The sequence below is a fragment of the Thermobia domestica genome, chromosome 13, assembly GCF_964235325.1.
Source record: "Thermobia domestica chromosome 13, izTheDome1.hap1.1, whole genome shotgun sequence".
NCBI classification, from domain to species: domain Eukaryota; kingdom Metazoa; phylum Arthropoda; class Insecta; order Zygentoma; family Lepismatidae; genus Thermobia; species Thermobia domestica.
The window spans coordinates 169,227,928-169,249,984 of NC_137466.1; the positions used below are offsets into that span (position 1 = coordinate 169,227,928).

At 35.7% G+C, this 22,057-nt stretch overlaps 1 protein-coding gene across 10 annotated transcripts in view; it reads left to right on the top strand.

Annotated features, from left to right (window-relative positions):
• The window catches only part of RapGAP1 (Rap GTPase activating protein 1), a 651,202-nt gene that overhangs the window by 595,183 nt on the left and 33,962 nt on the right, over positions 1-22,057 (top strand). Inside the window, exon 1 of one of the 10 annotated variants that reach the window (XM_081736851.1) lies at positions 5,448-5,470. The exons of the other annotated variants lie outside the window; for them this stretch is intronic. The gene's annotated coding sequence lies outside the window, so the exon portion shown is untranslated. Of the gene's footprint in view, positions 1-5,447; positions 5,471-22,057 lie in introns of those variants that run through there. 10 annotated transcript variants of the gene reach the window in all.

A 22,057-nucleotide genomic window follows, 5' to 3' on the forward strand; every position in this document is an offset into this window, starting at 1 on the left:
TGTAATCAAGCAAAGGAAGATTATATTACGTTTAATTCTTTTTCTGTATCATATATTAAATTATGTAATTTCCATATAGCTCATATGTTAGGGTTTAAAGAAAAAATCAGAAGAATTTTGTCTTTTTGAAGAAAAAGAATCTTACTATAGAAACATTTAAGATACCGTTATAACCAATATAAAGTTGTGTATTTTGGAGGATGTGTTACCCCCTCAATATCTTACTCGGAACAGCCTTGTATTCTGAAGAATATTTTCCGCCTTTCAGAGTAAATACTCGATTAACGTTTTTTTTTTTTTTTTTCGCATTGAAAAACATATGATAAAAGCGAAAACCCAGTGAGTGCTGAAAATGTTCAGTTGCTTGTGGACTCAAATGTATTTGACAGTACATACTATAAACCATTTGATTATAATTATATATTTTTCAGTTCGTGTAAAATGGCAACATTTTTAATTGTTGAAACTCCTAGTTGTACGATATTCAATTATACAACCAACTGCAAAACTAAAAATTGCATGTCAGATGCGACTATCGAATATACAATACTATTCCAGTATTTCCCTAGAATGAAGTATGTGAAGTACGTAGCCAGGTAGGTCATGAATTCTTCGCATACTTTCGAACAAGATAAAAAAAAGTAAAGCCCCCTACCCCCTTCCGTTAAATTATTTCAATATAAAAAAAAAATAAAATATCGATGGAATGAACAATAAGTTGCACATAGTAATAAGTTTATGAATAATAAAGTTAGCAACTGAAAGAAGCTGCCTTTGTTTTAAGTTTACACGCTCCTGGGCAATGTTGATAAAACGTGGTTAATGTAAAAACACTGCTTATAATCGAACAAAAACAATTAAGATTTTTTTTCTCTCTTCCGCGACCTTGGAAGAAAGTTGTTGTTTCAAACAACACGGATGTTATTAGTTTTTTTGTTTCCAATTCATTTAAGTTTTCTCTAAACAAAATACTTACTCATTTCTAAAGTTAATTAAAGTCGTGCTTCAATTTTTATTTTCATTTTACGTTGAGTAGAAAGTACATAATGGAAGAAAATATACTATTTCCATTTTGCAACCCCCTCCCCAAAGTGTGTATGTGGTTCTGTATATGTGTATATAGTACATTTGTGTGTGTGTGTAAGTCAGATTTTGAGAAAAGGAGATACGAAAGCTAGTGTTATTTGAAGTGTTGAAAGCATTGACGGGACAAGTGATTTATAGTGACTGCTTAGCCGGCATAATAGTGGGACGTAAAACTAAAAAAAAAAATTCTTGCTGTAGCTTAAAAAAATAAGCAGGACCATAATCCTCCGGGCCCCTATTCACCGAGATTACTTGCTATCCACTGCAAATCTGTGAGTAAAGTTACGATTGTATAGTATATCTATGTAAGAACATTTTGTTGATTTTTTGAATTATTATTAGTAGTAGAAATTGCGTGCTACTTACCTATACAAGACACCTTCGTGAATAATATCTAACAAATCAAAAATTGAAAGGAACGCCATGCTGAGGGTGTTCGATAATATCTGAGGAGACTGTATGGCAAATACAAAAGAATGAATTGTAACTGATGAAAGATGCATAATGAGACACTTCATTATATACCTTACTGATAAAGTGATGATAATTAAATCGTGATGTGTAAGATGAATGGGACATAACCCATATCGTACATGCGGTGTGATTCGAGTGCTAGTTGCAAATCGTGTTAAAAAAATCACATTTCTATTGTAAAGTTAAGGAATGTTATCCTCTGACAGTTGGACAAAACACGTGGTGCGTTGCAGGCTCTGCAACTACAGAGACAGCAGGTCTGGCGAAAAACTTTAGAACTTTAACAAGTCCCAATTCTATGATCGTAATAATACAATAGGGTGATCATTCTCGTATGATATCCAATTAACAAAAGTAATAATAGTTGGAATATTTGACAAAGGATACAACTTCAACTTGCCAACAACGCGGTCAGTGACCGTAGTTGTTTAGAAAAAAAATTGAAGAAATACTCCAATGATTGGTAAACAACCTTCCCCTTCGTTTTGTTTACAACACATGCAGCTATCTGTCAGATACCAACTTTTCTTAACCGTATAATAGACGGTAGGATCAATATAAAAATGGATCTGAAGGAATGCATAATGATGATAACATTCAATTCTGATTTTATTAGTTTGACATAGGAAAATGATCCATTGGTAGGCTTTTGTTTCTGTGACAATAGACGTTCGAGTTATTCACATTTACTAAATGAATTCGCGAGCTTTTAATAGGTATGACGAAGTGGCTGTATAGATAAGTTAATATTGATTTCTTTTAAATAATGTTTTCTCATAGTTATCGACTTTTGTCTTGAAGATACAAGCAGCCTGTAGAGCAGTGGTTCCCAATCTTTTCTGACTGACGACATTCTTTACCAAACATCACGATATATTTATTTTTTTAAAAAAATATACTTATTAGGATACTGTAATAGTTTCTATACAATAGTGACTCCATGTAGTACAGATCATTGTTACTGTCGCTGGAGACTGACTTGTACATTCTCTCTCAAAATTATTAAATAGTTAGTGATTTTAAAATTATGTTTCGCGACGCACCCAATGGGACTTCGCGACAAACCACTGGTGTAGAGAATACGAGTATATGCTATAGTAACAACTAGTGAAGATAAATCGTGTTTTTCTCTCTTTTTAACACCTTTGACGGTAGAGGAAAAAGCATGTCATATTGCAATATTCCTTTACTGTTATTGCTGCCCATTATAGTTGAGGATGTACAATTTACTCGATTTGTAATGGACAAAATCGAGCGTGGAAAACAGCAAGCAATGATTTAGTTAGCTTTGCAGTTGTACAGTATTACGTAACATTTATGAAGGTAAACTTGACTTCGTACGAATACAATTGATTATATCATACCGTTTCTTTCCGTACTTTTTTGATCAGTGTATGACACACAGCAAAAGCAGTTTTTGTGATGAAAATCCCATTGTCATTGGGTGTGTGCACCTGTCGTGTGTGGCTGATTTGTAGTGCTTGATTCGAGGACGTGGCTTTTCACAGAAAAAAAAAGTAAGAAAGAAAGAAAAATGAAAAGCTGTGCTAGATAAGAAACCCACAAGGAAGGCAAATGGAGGAGACAGAATATACACTCTGACTGTAAATATCTGAAACAAAGGATGTGATGTAATTGATAATATGTGAGCTATTAAATCAAAGATACTATAGAACATATTACTAAATACTATACAATATGAATTAACTTAAAATAAATTTTAAATCTGGAATCTTTAATTATGCCGTAGAGACGATAGCCACTTCAACAGCAACCATGGAATACCACACGTTAAAGAGAATTCAGAGGAACAGGATGAATGGCGTGTGATGCTTTTGTCCTGATGCTGTATATCCGTGAATAGCTTCGATATAGAACCCTGTATATGATTTTCTTTAAGACATGGATTACTATATCAACGTATTAAGAAAAATGTTCTTAAAAATAAAATACCATCTACGTCTCTTCTCTTATACATAAGCGGAAGCAGACGAAACAAAATAAATCTTCCTCTAGTTGTTTAAGATCTTGTAACGTTAATGCGAACATTCGTAATAACGTTAAGTCGTCATTTCAAACAAAATTTTGAACTACTTTAGCTACACTGTTCTCGGGTTTTCCCGTTTCTGTCCACTTTCTTCATTCCGCAATTTTATTCATTCTCATCATCACCATCTTCTTTAGCTTACGGCATAAACGTGAGACGTAAAAAAGATACAGAATTATTGAAAAAAGTGACTATCAATGGGTTAAGTTTGACAAATAGTCCAACAGACCCAAATGCAATGTTGAGCTCCTCCGTGGCTAAGCGGTTAGCGTACGCGCCTTTGGCGTGGGAGACCCGGGTTCGATTCCCGGAGGGAGCTCATGTGGTTCGGATTCCACGTTAATCAGTAGGTCCACGTCTCATGTAGCCTCGCTGCAGAAAGGGACGCAAAACTAAAATCAACTCAACCAAATGCAATGTTTTTTTTTTTCACGCATACTTCCACCCCTCTCTCCCTCCTCTAGATCTAAGATGAATTGCGATTACATGCCACTCTTTTGCGAAGAAAGTCTTTAACAAATATTATCCAAGTGCAACTTCCTCACATTATGAATTCCACAAAATTTTCTGGAAGAAAGCCTGGCCAAATATATTGCCATCCAAAGATAGACTAGGAATCAGGGTTGGTATTTGGTAGATTAGTCTAACATTTAAATATTCTCCCTCGTTTCTGTACTTTAACATTTAATCAATGTTAGATAGCAAGATTGTAATGTTTCGTTCCTCATTCTTTAGCCTTCTGCCCACTAGAACATAATAATTACATACCAGTTTACAATTCACACAGATACTACTTTATAGTATATTGTAATCAGTTATCTATCTGTAAATAATATGTAATAATCTTGTTAATGTTTTGTGGCATGTTGTATACTAAGGTGAAATTTGCACACATAATAGTTACATTGAACGCAGAAACACAATGCAATCCTACACAATGAATTGTGAAATTTTTTTATTTCCGTGATCGATCAAATGTTCAGTTAGCCCCATATGTAGATCTTGTTTATTTTAACTGATAATAATAGTATATTTTCTAATACATTAATGCAATTGTGAATTAAAGAAATTGTAACAAACGTACACAAAATACAACTTGAGAGATGTTTAAAAAATTTTGAAGTCTTCGACTTCTTTCAAACAGTTTTTTTTAATTGTATTTCTTTGTCAGAAAGATTTGAAATTGCAATAATAAATATAGCAATAACAGTGTTATGTTATTACCAAACATTTGTTTCAAGAATTCGTCAAAATTCAACAAAACTTGACAGTGAGATGCTTGCTTGATATAAGTAATTATCGTTATACTTTTTAATATGCTTATTCCATGCATTGCAGTGTTACGTGTTAGAACACTTCATTGTAACAGCATGCTTTAAGTGAGATTAGCATCTTTACACATACACATATGTACTGACAAATGTGCAAAGCGAAGAAATGCAGCAACTGCTAGTTTGTGTGTTCTTGGGAGAAGTTGGAGGTACAGATTTTTTTCCCTGTCTCTCTGCAACTTCTAACACAACGTGTAATCTTGTGACGTAGTGAACACGTACACAACGTTTTCGCTTTGTTTATTGTATGGAATCCTACACGACCTACATTCTTGGAAGAAGGACGTGGCTGGTTAAGCCCATCGTAAGTGACACAAAGCAATAGTGTGATATGGAAATTATCTATGGTAATCATGACAGCAAAATAAAAACCAATTGTGTGCGAATTCCTGGTGATTTTCTTTTCAAGGTTGAACCAGAGCAAGAAATCTCATGTTGAAATGATTACTGGAAAGATGCGGTTGTCAAAATTGTAAATACTTATAATGGAGAAATAGCTCATGACCATGCTTGTACAACGTATATTCTCAAGGTGAGAGAATACACATGGACTATTAATACTACCACTTTCTTCTTTTAGCACTGCATTTTAATTAATTTGTCTTTATAACATTGGATAAGTAAGTTTGTCAATGACTTGTTTTTACCATTAGCGTAACAAGTGTATGCGAAAAAGCAAAAATTAACTCTTACTTTCTGATGAAAATGACGCGAAAAACCTTTTAACCAATAAAATTCAAAACATTGAACTTCAACCCAACTGTCTTATTCAGATTTATCAATTGTCAAACGCCAAGTTTTTTGTTCAGTACATTTGAGATTTTGGATTCGAATTCAAGAATTCATGTATTTTTTAAATGTATAATTGTGCTTTTCCATTTTACTATTTTTTTTTTTTTAAAGAGTTAAATGGCTAGTGGAAGTTCTAATAAACGAGCTGGTTTGAAATCGATAGTTTCGATTATTCCTCAAACTTCTATCATTCAGGAGCCTTAAAGTAGATCCTTCACAATCGAAGCTTCTTTAAAAAATGTATGATTATTTAACTTTTGATTACATTGATACATATTATCTGTAATTTTGTATGTTCTCAAAAGTAAATATCGGAATAGTACATATTTAACATACTGCTATTCCTCTAAAACGCTGTACACAATTATAATCCTGACTTACATTTAGTAGCTTTGAATCATTACATAATGATACAGTTGACTTCAGAATCGGGTAGTCTAAAGACCGGATGGTTACAGTGGCTCGAAAGGCATCCTCAATTTCCGGGAATTTTGCATTTTATTGATGAAAAAAAAAAAAAGGAAACAACAGAAGATAGACGAATCTTCACTTCATAATCTGACTTTATTTTTTAAGTGGCGCTGAGAAAAAAAAAAATTCAGAAATCTATTTTTTGATAACTTTTGATAAGGTCATAAGAACAATAAATTTTGATTTCAGCAAGTAGTGGGAAGTTGGAATTAAGAGTAGTGCCCTCTATGATCATTTTGTCTAACACCAAAATTGTCGGATAGATCAGCATTTGAGAGCTTTGTGTTTACCACTTTGTCTAGAATTAAACTGTATTATTTGCTTCTTCTAAATTTTGAATATATCTTTTTAGGTTTCTTTTTCCTACACTCAGAATACCATTTACAAAATTCAATGTTCCTTTAATGTATGTATACGTAAAATCAAGGAATTAGGCGCTATGATTCATAAGACAAACAAACTTGAACTAAAAATTATGATAAAGGAACATTTGTAAAATGGAATTATTTGATTGATTAACATATTTATGTTCCTCCTAATAAAAAAGTGTAGATAATTATTTTGTTACAGAAATAAGTTGGAGGAAGAAAAGTAGAAAACAGCTATCTAGTTTCAGATACTTAGATATTATTGATATTGAAGATCAGATATGAACAGGAAATATCTTCAAAGAAGAAATTAAAATAGTGAGAATACATTGAGAAAAATTATATTTTGTGAAGTTTTGAGTAAAAAAAAAGTACAAAAAATGCCTTTATACAAATTTTGCACTAAGCTTCTATATCACCATTATGGAAAAGCGAAGTTGAACGCTTGAAATCGTTGGAAATGCGTTCGTGGAGAAAAATTAAAAAAAAAAAAAAAAGGAAACTCGGAGAAAGTGTTGGTAAACAGTAGGGAAGGGAAAACTGTACTGGGATAGTTTGAAAGAGTAAAACTAAATATTAGGGATGCGATAGATCGAAATGAAATTGATGGAAATATTTAATCTTCCTTACGTCAAATCAAAGGAGTTAACATAGGATTACATTATTTAGAAGCTTACTATAAGTTCTGTTCAGATCAGGTGCGCATCCAGAAATTTTTGTTGCGGGAGAGGATCCAATACCACAAACCACTACGTCTATGTGGTATTAAACGGGTATTATTCTCCACCTGAAAAGATAAATAATTGTAAAATACTTTCACCTATATTTTCAGAAAAAAATATAGATTGTTTTTATAAGAGGAAGAGTACAGATGAAGTGTAAAATCAAATTTTCATGCTACATCAATCATTTTCCTGTTAAGTAAGTATACTTTTATTGAAAAAGTGTACAAATGCGTGTTGAGTTACGAAGTTTTGGGAGGGATGGGTCCCGTAGGTGCGCCCCAGATTCAGATCAATCATATCATTGAGGTCGAGGAAGTAAACTTATTTCATTTTACTCAACAAAACGTGTCTATGACACAAATTAGAGTTTCAAATCTTTATTTGATGCATTTCGTTTGTGTGTACGTACGTGATAAAAGACAGGAAGAGGTCATTGTAAAAAGAAGATGCAAGAGATATTTTGACAGTTATACAAAGAAATGCTTTCTTTTGGTGAGATTGATATCAGTTTTGTGCATTAGCAATGAATAAACCGTGCAGTCGACTGATGCACGATCGCGTGTTGCACATTTAGATCAAGTGTTGAAGGATCTGTTGCAATAAATGGTATATGACACCCTACCAGCACCAGAATTAGTTTCCGAATTGCTTTTCGTACAGTGCTATTGCTCTAGGACAAAATTACCAATGATGGTTCGTGAGGAAAGTAATATCGGTTAGAAAAAAAAAAAAAAACTTTTTATCGCTTCAAACTAAGGAATAAAGTTTACATGTTTTATTTGTTGTGTATAAGAATTAGCTCATTAGGCAAATTTCTCTGGTTAGTTTGAAGTGATAAAAGTTTGTTTGCCGATATGATTTCCCTCAAGAGCCGCCACTAAAAATAGCAAAAAATACATCTACGTTTTAATTTCAGTTGACTTTAGGAACAAATAAATATAAATTTATTATCTCTTTTGTACATTTTTTTTATACTTTCGCGTACGTTAACATATTGATTCATTGCTTGTACGAACAGGTGTTTTACAATGTAGTTATGACCCGTTCACCAGGTGAAAGGTTTGCTCTTTTTGAATTCAAATAGTTGAATTATACAGTTAGCTTCAGTTTTATAGTCGCGTGCTTAGCTGTGCATTTGGTACGCATTATAATAATGTGTTTCCTTTTCCGTTGCAATCATATTCAGTTTAACGCGTGCGTTCTTTGTCTTCCGGTATTTTCCTTCTCTCTCTATAGATTATTGTTCATAAATCATGTGTTTTTGATGAACGAACAATGTCGCAGTTTTTAACCTGTTGATACAATCTGTCTAATAGGATTAATAAACACAAATGATAATCAGTTGATCTATTCAAAATGAATAAAATTTTGTAAGTTTTACGTCCCAGGGTTATGCCGGCTAGGCTAAAGGAGACGGTGATGATGAGAAATGAATAAAATAGTGGAATTAAGAAAGTAGGAGGAAACGAGAGAACCCCGAGAAAACCCACGCACACGGTGTTTGTCCACCACAAAGCTCACTTGGCGCGAGCTGGGATCGAACCAAGGACCCTATGCACCAGAGGTGAACGCTCTACTATAGTGATGAGCAAATGCAAGACCAAGACCAAGACCCGGGTGGTCTTGGTCTTGGTCTTGGTCTTGCACATGCGGTCTTGGTCTTGGTCTTGGTCTTGCACACCTAGTCTTGGTCTTGGTCTTGGTCTTGCACACCCAGTCTTGGTCTTGCTTGCAAGAGTCTTGCAAGTTTTGCTTTTAAGAAATCTATGATTTTCATAAGTAAATTTTACTCTGGATATAAGGAATAATAAATCCTACATTGCGTTAATAGTGAGGGAAATACAATGTATGTTTCTAAATGTAATATATTTTACCTTCGTGTAAGTGTGATGATACTGTATAACATAGGCGATGACCTTTACTTTTTTTTTTTTTCAATGGGTGATCACGCTTCACTACTTAGAAGATAAATCACAACATTTCGTAATATTTTTATGTTTTAACAGATACAATACTCCACTGGTTACCAAACTGGGGAGGCTAGCCCTGACAGTGAGACGCACGAAAGAAAACCAAGACGGCACAGATTACTGAAATACCATAAATTGCAAAATTATTTTTACACTCTAAAGGTGTCAGATTTTTTTCTTTCCAACCACGATTAGCTCATCTTTGTATTAAACAAACTCCCAATTAAATATTGAAATTTTGTTTTACTTATTCTAATATGTACTGTATGGGGCAGAAACAAGGACATTACGCAAAAACGATGAAACAGTTAGACTTTCGAAATGTGGGCATGGAGTAAAAAGGAGAGAATTAGCTGGGTTGAACGGAAAACGAATGCGAAAGTTTTAGAAATAGTAGCAGTAGGGGAGAAAAGAAGAATTTTAGATGTAATGAAGAGGAGGACATTGGCTGAGGAGGAACTGTATTATGAGGGACATGCTAGAGGGAGGGGGCGAAGGAGATTGTAGTTGAAGAAAGATATTAAGACAGAAAATTGCTACGTTAAGACGAAGAGACTAGCTGAGGACCACATCATTGAACCTTCTCAGCTGCAGCAAGTGACCTGCCAATAATGGCAGAATAGCTATTATTATGACGATGATGGTATGTTTTGCAATATTGACCAAAATAGAGAGAAAAAAATAAAATAATAATAATTAAACCTCTTAATATTTTCGAATATGAAATGAAATTAAATTTGTGAGCTTTACGTCCCACGATTATGCCAGCTAGGCTAAAGGAGACGGTGATAATGAAAAATGAATGAAAATGGTGGAAAGAAGAAAGTGGGAGGAAACGGGAGAACCCCGAGGAAACCCACGCACACACCCAAACCCACGTTTGTCTACCACAAAGTTCACTTGGCGGGGCTGGGATCGAACGCGGAACCCCAAACACCCGAGCTGAACACTCTACTACTGAGCCACCGCGGCCCCAATATCTTAGAATAATTTGAGTGAAAACTGAAAATGACTCAACTGTCTATGTCTTTTGTGTAAACTCAATTTATGTAAATACTTTTGACCTACATTAGAAATACATAATAACGGCATCAAACTTCAAGTTATTTGAAATAAGTACGAAATCACTCTCAGTTGTAAATATAGATTATTTATTGCTGTATAATGTTATATCGTTAAATCCTAGATATGGCGTATACCTAAGGGGGCTATAAGTTATATTGATAAACAATTATTCAACGTATAAGCATCCACCTATGAAATCAAACTTGCGGTCACATGCGCTAAGTTTTTGTCAATGTCATGAAAATGTTATTTCAATATTAATTTTATAAGTACACATTAAACATTTCCAACGGATGCTTGAACCTCAGAGCCAAGGCCACACCCATGTAGTCGGCATGTATGGTGTACGGAATTGCCGATGTTCAATACTACATTTCTTTAGTTTTGGAAGGAAGAACACCATTAATATGTTTTGAAATGAAATGAAATATCTACTTTAACGTCCCACGATTATTACACTGAGGCTAAAGGAAACAGTGATGATGAGAAATGGTGGAATGAAGAAAGTACGAGGAAACGGGAAAACCCACGCACAGGGTGTTTGTTCACCTAAGAAGCTCACATAGCGCAAGCTGCGATCGAAACAGGGCCCCATGCACCAGAGGTGCACGCTCTGCCACTGAGCTACCGTGTCCATAACATGCTCTAGTTTATTTTTGCTTATTCACTTCTTATGGACACAACTATTCTTCGTATGATTTCCCAAAATCCAATCATGGGCCGTCGTGAATGATCAAATGATGACCAAAGTAAATCAGACACTGAAGTTATTATAGCTTGTAACAATTCATAGAATTATGCTGTCGGTCGTCTCGTGAACAACCGATTCAAAAACGACATACTGTAGCTATATGTTACAGGAGCAGATCGACTCACATGGATTGCATAAACTACTGTGAACAAATTCACTCCGGCGGTATTTTCACTGGAGCCAAGAAGTTCACGTGAAAGATGTAATGATTTTTCCCCTTCCTTTTTACATTCTATAAAAAATCAAGTAGTACCATACTTATGCAAGACTCTTGCGCAAGAGTCTTGGTCTTGGTCTTGGTCTTGCAGGTATGATCTTGGTCTTGGTCTTGCAGGTATGGTCTTGGTCTTGGTCTTGCATCGGGATTCCTGGTCTTGGTCTTGGTCTTGCATGCAAGACTCTTGCAAAAACTGCAAGACCAAGACTCTTGCGCTCATCACTACTCTACTACTGAGCCACTACGGTCCCATTGGTTTAGTCAAATGTAGTATATTGACTACGTATTGAATTTATTAATCTTTATAACTGACAGATAATTTGCAGGGCTTGAAAAATCTTGCTTGCAAGTACTAGCCATCCAAAAAATCTACTAGCCAGACCATTTTGGAGTCGCAGTCTTTACATAGCCTTTTACTCGCCAAATGCAAAAAGTACTCGCATTGGCGAGCAGGCGAGTGGATTTTTCAAGCGCTGATAATTTGATTTTATGAAATGATTTGGCAATATTGAACCATTTTGCTGTGAAAATATTTATTTCATATTTTAGTAATGTAGTTAAATTATTAGTTTTTGATAACTAATATTTATCAATATTTTTGGCGTTTTTGTCTTCTCATACGGCTCAGGTCTGATTTCCTGTGAGTGTCTGTATGATCCAAATACCTCTGGTGGATGTGTCTCATATACCTCTGTGCTTAATACGTATATTGGAAAACAAGTGCGCTCACATACTCACACACACATATATACAGACGAAAGCAGTATATATGAGAGGGTTGCAGGTCTAACATAGAAAATTAAACTTAACCATAGAAATATAACACAATACATGGTTAGCGTACGCGCCTTTGGCGTGGGAGACCCGGGTTCGATTCCCGGCGGGAGCTCATGTGGTTCGGATTCCACGTTAATCAGTAGATCCATGTCTCATATAGCCTCGTTGCTGAACGGGACGTTAAACTCAAAATCAATTCAATATAATACGATACAAGTATAATAATAATAATAATAAAAAAATAGTTTCAAGGCGTTCAATTAGTGTACAGAATAATAACTTCAAAGTGTCTTTATATCCGAATACAAAAGGTAGGGTTTCACAAAATGTTTTAACAAGATAAACAAATTATCAAATTTTAGTTTTTCAGTGTTTCCAAGCTTTAGTTGTACACTGTATTATTGAGATTATCTAGTTATTTTCCAGTGCTAAGTTAATGGAATTATTAAGAAACGTCTTTACGAGTTTCAAAAATCATAAATTTTATTTCATACATTCTTTTAAAAATTTTGTACCAATCACGGGATTTATCTCTAATCAGAAAAAAAAACAAAAAAAAACAGCACCACTCTTACGTGAAATCAAACGCATTACCGTGTCGACATCCGAAACGAACGCACGTTGATATGTGAATTCAGCCATAGATTCACATCCGGGATGTGGTTGAAACAGAATGTGAGGTATGTGATCAATCCCACAATACTGTTGTGTGAGGGATGACCTGTGGTTTGTATGTATGGCTTCAGACCGTCCAATGATCTAACACATTGTGGGATTTTTTTTTTTTTTAAATACCAACACAGGAATAGGTCTATTGCTTTTAATCAGTAGGTTTACTAATCCATACTGTGAATTTGTATGTTTTCAATTCTTCGTTTATATTAAAGGTTTTAACTGTGGATTTACATTTAAAGTGTGTTAAGATTAACCATGTGCTACCATTTGTTCCAAAATCATAATTATTACAAAAAAGAAAGAAGTATGGGAAGCTTCTTAAAACTAATTATCATCGCCAGTTTGTATCTTGGTCTTGTTTCGCGATTATTAGAATATTATTTTGTATATTATTCGTATCCTTACGTTGTAGAGTAATAAAGAGTTGAAAAAAAAAGTACGAAAATAAGCCTCACATGTTATAAAATGTGTTCAAAATATGGAAAAATTGTATTATTTTTGAATCCTATTGCCTCTAGCTGTCAGCACATCAAGATAATAAATTCCTCGTGTCCCGTGAGCAACACCAGTTCACCCAAATCTTATCTCTCTGTTTTAATGTCAACATGATTCATATATATAAAAGCTGTACATTGGTAGAGTGAGTGTACGAACACAATGAAAAGCATTTATCAACGTTTAAAGATACGGAAGTTATTACACAATATATTCCAATAATAAATGTAATTTAAATGGTGGACTTTCCTGACGCGGAAGGATTCTAACTTCTAGATGCAATAAATTTAAATATCAGGGCATATATTTTGTATATAAATCAGAAAACGAGACGAGAAAATCTTTTTCGGTAGGGAGCTCGGTACTTTACCGAAACTAGCATCTGGGCCCAAGGGCGCCGATTTCTCTGTAAAATTGGGGGGGGCCCATTCAGATCCAGAAGGTATATATATGAAGATTTTAAGACAAATTGCATTCAAATTATGCCAAATATTATATATTCATAAATACAATATGGGGCGCACATGAGCTTTGGGGGGAGGGCTGGCCCCTCCAGGATCGGCGCCCTTGTCTGGGCCCACGAACACTAGCTATTGGGCTACATTGACACAGAATGCCTACAATAGCTTAAGAATAAATAAATAAATAAATAAATAAGTAAATATACGAATTCAAATTGTGTTTCTGGGCCGCGGTGGCTCAGTGGTAGAGCGTTCACCTCTGGTGCGTGGGGTCCTTGGTTCAACCCCCGCTCAAGCCAAGTGTACTTTTCTGGTGGACAAGCCGTGTGCGTGGATTTTCTTGGGGTTCTCTCATTTTCTTCATTCCACCATTTCCTTCATTTCTCATCATCACCGTCAACTATAGCCTAACCGGCATAAAGGTAAGACGCAAAACTGAAAAATTCCATTTAATTTTCATTTTCAAATTTTCTCTCCGTAAAATTTGCTGGTCAATAGCACACTCAGAATTCTTGTTTGGAGGAGACCATTTTATATATATATGTATATGAGAGTAAAGTTATGAATTGTTATTTCTTAGCAATATCGAAGTCTCTCGGTAAATTGCTGGCATATGGGAACGTTGCCAGCCATTTCCTATACCTCTGAGTAGCTTGAATGCTGTGACTTGGCAGCCAGGCAGTATAAAGTACAGATTATTCGTGAGCTAAAACTCTGTGGTGTTCTGGATTTGTGTGTGTGTGTGTGAAGAAAGGATTTAGAGGGCAGCTGTATGTGAAAATCGGGAAAACACTTCTTTTCCTTCACTTCTTGTAGTCTATGCCATGTGACAGTAGCAGATGGTGAGGAAACACTTTTGACGTCTTTATTGTTGTGATCTCCGGAGATTTGGGCTTAAAAGAAGCTGAACTGGAAAGAAAATGTATTAAAAGTGCGGATGCAGGTGTTGAGACTTTCCGTATCAGTAAACCGTTTGCGATGCGGTAGTTGTGGTCTTGCAGGAAACAGCTGGTACAGGTGGTTTTTAAATGTTGACCTAAAATTCTACTTTACCATGTTTACTTCAGTGTATTCAAGAAATGTGTGCTTTGTGTTTCTTGTGTCCATATACCACTATCAAGTGTCTAATATGAATAATATTGACTTTGCATGCAAGTCTTCCGTTATAAAAGGAATGACATGTTATCTCTTATAGTCTTGTTAATGAAAAATAGTTTTAGTCTTACAAAATACGGGATACAATTAGGCTCACAGTTAGGGAGCTGGGTGGATATGCGTTCCTTTAAATTACTTTCTCATGTGCTTCCAAGTGCTGTCATATTTGAAACTTTGTAGTAAAGATACATTTGACTCCCTTTCCTCCATGTGTTGGCTCCTGGACACACTAAGTTATGCCGAACTTCTTTTTTAGCTCCTGCTGTGATGAGTCAAACAAAAAATTATCAATTTAGGCATTAAAAAATCCAGTTAGCATTTACTTTTAAAAATATAGTGCTATTAGTTTGTTTTTTCTAATGAAATCTTTCAGTTTTACATCCCACGATTATGACGTGTAGGCTGCAGGAGACGATGATGATGAGAAATGAAACAAATGGTGGAATGAAGAAAGTGGGAGGAAACGGGTAACCCCGAGAAAACTCACACACACGGTGTTTGTCCACCACAAAGCCCACTTGGCTCGAGCTGCGATCGAACCAGAAACCCCACGCACCAGAAGTGAATACTCTACCACTGAACCACGGCGGTCCCAGTTTTATAAAAGCCTAGTGTCGGTTTTTTGCACCAAGGTTTGCGAGATGTGAACCTACATTGTTGATCCACATGAGCACCCACTGGGAATCGAAACTGGGTCATCCACGCCGAAGGCATATATGCTACCCATTCAGCCATGAAGCCTTTGTGTTGAGGTGAAAGAAAATGACGAAGCACATATAGATCTTTGTTATTGATGTGAGTTACTGCTTAGTGAAGTGGTTCCCAACCACTGTGTCGAGACACAATAGTGCCACGGAGTCTCATAGTACGTGTCGTAGTGCCACGGAGTCTCATAGAAGGTGTCGTGAAATTTTATAAGTTAAAAGCCATGAAGCATTTAATAATTAGTTAAAATGAATTTTGAGAGAAAATGTACCAGTCAAGCCTTCAGCGGCAGCATTAATCCTCACATAGTCACTTCTTTATATAAACTTCTAGGCTTACATACTATTAATAAAACAGTCAAACAATGGTGTTGCGATGTCGTGGGCATTCAATGTGTTGTCATTCAAAAAGAACTAGGAACCAGGCCCGCAACTAGAGGGGGGCTAGGGGGCCTTCCTCCCTAAACTTTTCATGGCCCCTCGAGACCTCAATACAAAATGCTCTGAATAAAAAAAAAATAGGTATTTGTAAGAGAATTTGTAGTGACTCCCCCCTAACATTCATGGCCCCTCCAAACTCCTGTGGCTGGTTTCCGGCCTGCTAGGAACCATTCGTTTAGTGAATAGTTATGTTTCAAATTTCCGTTGCTCATTGTCAATAGTCAAACTGTGTGCTCTTCATTCCCAAATTCTTCACTACCTCAATGAAAAATAACGCTGTACCCTTTGTTTTTATCCTTAAATCATGTGAATATAGAGACTATTGGAGTAAGTTTTAAAAATTTACTGCATTGTTCGAGTATTGGAAAACATAAAGAAGCAACGTAGGAAGGAAAATACTCGTAAAAGTGTTTTGCGGGTGTAGATGTATAATTTTGACAAATCTTTTAAAATGCTACTGCATGGCGGATAACCTACGAAAAAGTACAAGGTACTTACTTACTAGATGTTTTCCAAAAAGGGTTTGTTTTGATTTCTTCCTTTCAGTGCTTCAAGATAGTGGAAAAACAAAGGACGATGTTTTAAAATTTGAATTTCATTGCGGTGTAGCACCACAGAATCTACGGTAGTACTTTAAAAATACTATCAAGGCAGGTATTGTTTTAAGCTGTTGTTTATCTCTACGTACCTATACATGACCATGCGTCAGTTTTAATACTATAGTTAAGAGTCAAATTTACGCAATGATAAGTAAAAGTATTTACTACTTTCTTGCAAACTAGTTTCTAAGTGTCAAAGCTCAAAGTTTGGAAACTTGATTTTCAGTAGGACTTCCAATCATCTTCATTGCTTCCATTTCATTTAGGATATATGCAATATTGTGTGAATGATTTCGAGTGATTTCCACATTGTAGTCTTATTGCTGAAATGGCAAAATATCAAGGACATTGCATTACAAACCAGCAAAGATTGGAGAAAAGAAAGATATACAACACCTGTAAAAGTAAATTTCTGTCGTTGTTCATCGTGGATCACCTTAGTTGTTGAAGGTCCTCCTCCGGCCACCAACACAAACATTCCACGCCTTCACAGTTGTCACAAAAGGTTGACCTACTCAACAGCTGTTGGACTCTCGCCTCTTTTCTATTCCTTAACAGTATGTATTGGTTGGTGGTCCATGAACGTTTGAAGTAGGTGCGGTCGTTGAAGTTGAAGTATGCACGTGCAATATCGTTTGATAGTACAAAAGTGAATTGCTAGAAGTCATCTATCATGTAGTAGAAGTTTATTTAAAGGAGACCAAAATTAAGGACATGGACACCTAGACTAAATACTTGAATTGTCTGTAAACGCCTCTCAGAGTTCAATGCAAATCATTTCTCTGCAGTTCTTAAGCTATTAGCGTTCGCATATTAAATTTTAATGAAAACTAGTTGAACCTGCGCTCTCTACACAGCGCATCATTTGCATATGAGCATAAATCTCCTTCTCATTCCTCACATCTGTATATGTCTCTTTACAGACACAAGTGAAAGACGTCTTGATTTAAAAAAAAAAAAAAAAAAAAAAAAAAAACAAGGGGTCATAAAAGGGAGATTTTTTCGATTATTTTTTCTCAATATCTCGCACCGTTTGCAAGATTTCAGCCTACTTCCGGTTGGAGTTTTTAATTCATGCATGACCAGTGTGTTCTTTCTTCTGGAATGCAGTATGTAATAAGCAAATACATTACATACACAATTAATTATAATGGCAGTCATATATGGTGTTCATTCGGGAAAACATTCCAAAAATATTCATCTTACACTGGCGAAATGGTTATCTTTCCTTTTCCATTATTATTTGGCCATGAAACAGACGCCTGAGACATATGCAACCCCTGTATAAAACAGTGTGGTGTTGGAATATATAACGTGTAGGATATGATGCTTTAGTTTTTTTTTTTTTTTTTAAATATTCAACGTTTCCAGTATATCCTACAAAATGTAATAAAGAAATAATTGTCACTTTTTTTAATACTCAATTAGAACTGGGCAATCTACACAAAATTTCCAATCGATCAGTGAAAACGTAATCTTTCTAGAGCCTGTAGTTTCCGAGACAGGGGCGTCATTTAGGGGGGAAGGAGGGGGCAATTGCCCCTCCCCCAAGAGTTTGAGGAATCCATATACTTTAATCGATTGTCTACTAATATACTAGTACAAAACGTGAAAATCTTATGTTGGCGATGCTTTTGCCCCCCTGAAGCGAAGTCTGAAATGACGCCCCTGTTCCGAGATCTCATTGTCGAAAGGATTGACCACAAACATATAAACGTCCATAACATATAGTTTAAAAGAACTCAGAAGATGGAAGCACAATTCACTTGCATTGATTTTGGAGAAGACTTATTAAAATACAAAGGCTTTAAACAATAATTTTAAATCATTAACTTTATGAAAAAGATCTAGTTAACTGACTTATTTAAAGTACACCTACTCAAAATGCTCGTCTCTGTTAAACGTGAAATCACACATAACTGTAAATGAAAGATTTGAAAGCCAAAGTTATAGGTTGTAGCTCAGTCGCTCTTCATTGCTATTGTAGCATTTTAATAGATAGATTATTTGCAGTCTTTGAAATCTGACTATATATCACCTCTTTGGGGGAAAGAATGGCTCAGTAGTAGAACTCCCACCTCTAGTGCTAGCACTTCATGGTTCGATCATAGGCCAAGTGAGCTTGTGAACAACATTGTGTTGTGTTCATAACAATTTTCTCGGGATTGTCCCCGTTTCCTCCAACTTTCTCATTCCATCAATTTCATAGTCATTCATTTTCGTTATTAATCCGTCTCCTTTAGCCTAACCGTGGGATGTCAAAGTAGAAATTTCTTTTCATTGCATTTGTATACAAAAGATCCATATGTTTATGTTGACAATGTTTCAGCCTTTGAAAATTACATTTAAATTAACTTCCTGAGGCGAACGATATCTACTGTACACATTTGTAGAAGTGGGTGCTAATGGGCTATAAATATACCACATTGACTTGATCCCTAGTCTTCCGTTACAAGCGCTGCTATCGCGTGAAGAAATTCCACTCGCTTTCTCTCGCTTAGCAACTGCGGAACCCTTATTCGCTCAACCCGTGGGTGTGTGAGCTTTAGTTCGCATTTTTGCCACGGCTCAAGACATTTTGGCAGCACAATAATAACGCAGTTCGAGGGTATGCATCGATTTTAAACGTAGTCGGTTTCTAATCATATAACTTGGTAATGTGTAATGTTAAATGTGTTGAACAACTGCAGCTAGTTATTTTACACAGATAATCTCTAATTTTAGGAGGACGGACAAATTAAAGTTTACTCTCCCTATAGAGAATGTACGAGAATGGACTGAAAAGTTTTGCCTGTTGATTAACATCACGGGTGATAGTGAACATAATGTAATGAAAAAAAAAAAAAAAAAAACAATGTGTACCTTGACATCTAGGCTTTAGTTCTGGAATATCATTTCTCCACATAGTCACCATCTGCTTCCACACACTTCTTTCAAAAGCGCACCAGTTCTTTCATGGCGTCACATTAAAAATCCTTGCCTTTGGAGCGACACCACGATCGTACAGCACACTGAACTTCCTCATCTGATGAGTACTGGGTGCCCTTATGGTGTTCTTCAGTTTAGGGAAGATGCAAAAGTCGCTGGGTGCAAGATCAGGGCTGTATAAGGTGTATGGAAGGAAATTAATCCAAGCTTCAATGTTGCGTCGGTGGTCAGCTTGCTGGTATGGGATCTGTAGCGTTGTCGTGGAGAAGAGGGGCTCCATTGTCAAGCCTGACACGTGGCAGTCGAGCCTTTAGCTTCTTCAGGGTTTCGATGTACCACTCTGATGTGAGTTCACGGTGGTACCCTTGAGAAGCAACTCGGCACTTACTTGCCTTCCAGAACGAGGCTTGTCAGTAAGCATGGAACGGCTTGGGTCGGTTTCTCTGACTGCGTTGACCTTTCTTCAAACGTTACTCTCGTTGACATAAGCCTCACCGTACACAACCTGAATTGGGGAAAAATTTGGGCGGACGAAATTCCTTCCGGCATTAAGAATTTGATTGCGGCTTACTGCTTTAACCACATGTCCATACAAGTCGCCATCTTGGCCGTAACTGCTGATCACATGGCATATGACAACAATTCCCTCTACTTGGCGTTGTGGATAAGGGATGAAGGAACGCCTTGCAAAACTTCCGATATTTCTGCAAATAAAAAATAAGAGGGTTAGTAACCAACAAGCAAATCTTTTCAGCCTGCCCTCGTATGGCGCTTCAAACTTTCATGTTTCCAAGCATCCTGCGGATGGTGAAAAATATATTAAACTCAGAACAAGCAATTCTATGTTTTAACTATGAGTCTACATTGTATATAAGTTGGTCAGTTTTTGATATTGCAACTCAGTGATAAAGTGAGGGCCCCATGACAGTCACGTTTCTCTCTCTCTCTCTCTCTCTTTTTTTTTTTTTTTTCATATATTCAGCAAACATTGGTTTTAATCTTCGTGTTTTCTTGTTCTTTAATGATGAAAGTGAATACATCGTGTTGATATGAAAGATTTATGATCCAATAAACGTTTACTATTATTTATGAATGACGTAACTAAATTGAAGTCTAGGATTTGTGAACTAAAAAAAAAAAGCAATTTTATGAAAGTGCATAAAATTCTTCATGGAAGTGCATAAAATTCTTCAATCTACTTTTATAAGCCATAAAATAAAAAGTTACCAATATTTTAAAAAATAATGAATGATTTCAGTTTTATTCACATTGACTTCAAATCGTACGTAAGATTGAATATATGGGCTTCAATCCTGCTTTACACTGGATAAAACAGCAAACTATGGTTTAGCCCCTCCCTTGATCCGGATCCGTCACTATATATATAATATGAAATTTACTATTTACTATTTTGGAAATAGAATAGTAGTTTTTGTACTGGTACACACATTTTGAAAACTTGTTTAAATTTAGTGTACAAAAGTTAGAACTCATACATATTTTGTAGATATAGTCTAGTTGGAAACTTCATAATATGAGTCAAGATCCTATCAATCTATTAGGGTTCAGCATAAGGCAAGACTTTGCTGGATTTTTAAGACTCGTAGAAACAGATTGCGGTTGAGTCAATTTGCCGTGACTTTTGGCTTATGACTAATTGTGTTTCACCTTACCCCACCCTAAAATGGCTTGTTTCTCGGTGACTGTTCGTTCCTAATGATCTCTTTACGAATCATATGTTCCCAAACACCATGTTGCCAAACTGTACAACTACCATGATTTCTTTTGTATTCATTTCGATTTGCGAAAGCATTGAGTTTTCCTTTTTTTTTTTTTTAATATTATCGTTTCATAATAAAATTGTGCGCAGAAAATCCTTTAAGATTGACATAGAGCAGGCTTTCTCAATCTGTTTCATATCAAATAACCCCTTTTCTCATATTCGTTTTCCAGCGATCTACATACATAATTTTAGGTTTGTTAATTTTTTTTTTTTCAATTGCTTATTGCTTATAGTTGTGCGTGTATAGAAATAGGAATAACAATTTGACAATCAGAGTGTGACTATAAAAATGTCTTATCAATATGAAATTGAAAATAATCTTTAAAAAAATATATTTTTCGCTACTAGATAGTAATTATATTTATAGTTTCACCATTCATGGTTACTCCGAGATTGAGGAACACCGGCATAAAGTATTGACACTTGGCCCTTTTCAGATTTGTACTGCTCTTGTTTAGAATTTTACTTTAATACTACATTATATGCAGCGATGCCAATAGCCTCAACTGCTTGGGCCCAGTTTTCCCAATTTACCATCCACTCTCCAAAAGAGTGCGAAAATTCTTGGCCAACTTGCTCCCTCTTCTCCTTCTCCCCCCCCCCCAAAAAAAAAGATAGAGTACCTACACTGATTTGTATTTCAAGTACTTAGCAAACTTCTTCATTTGGCAACCTGCATCCTTTTCTTCTACAACAATTAGTCTATGTTCGCTTCCGGCTTCCGCCACAATTTTATTCATTC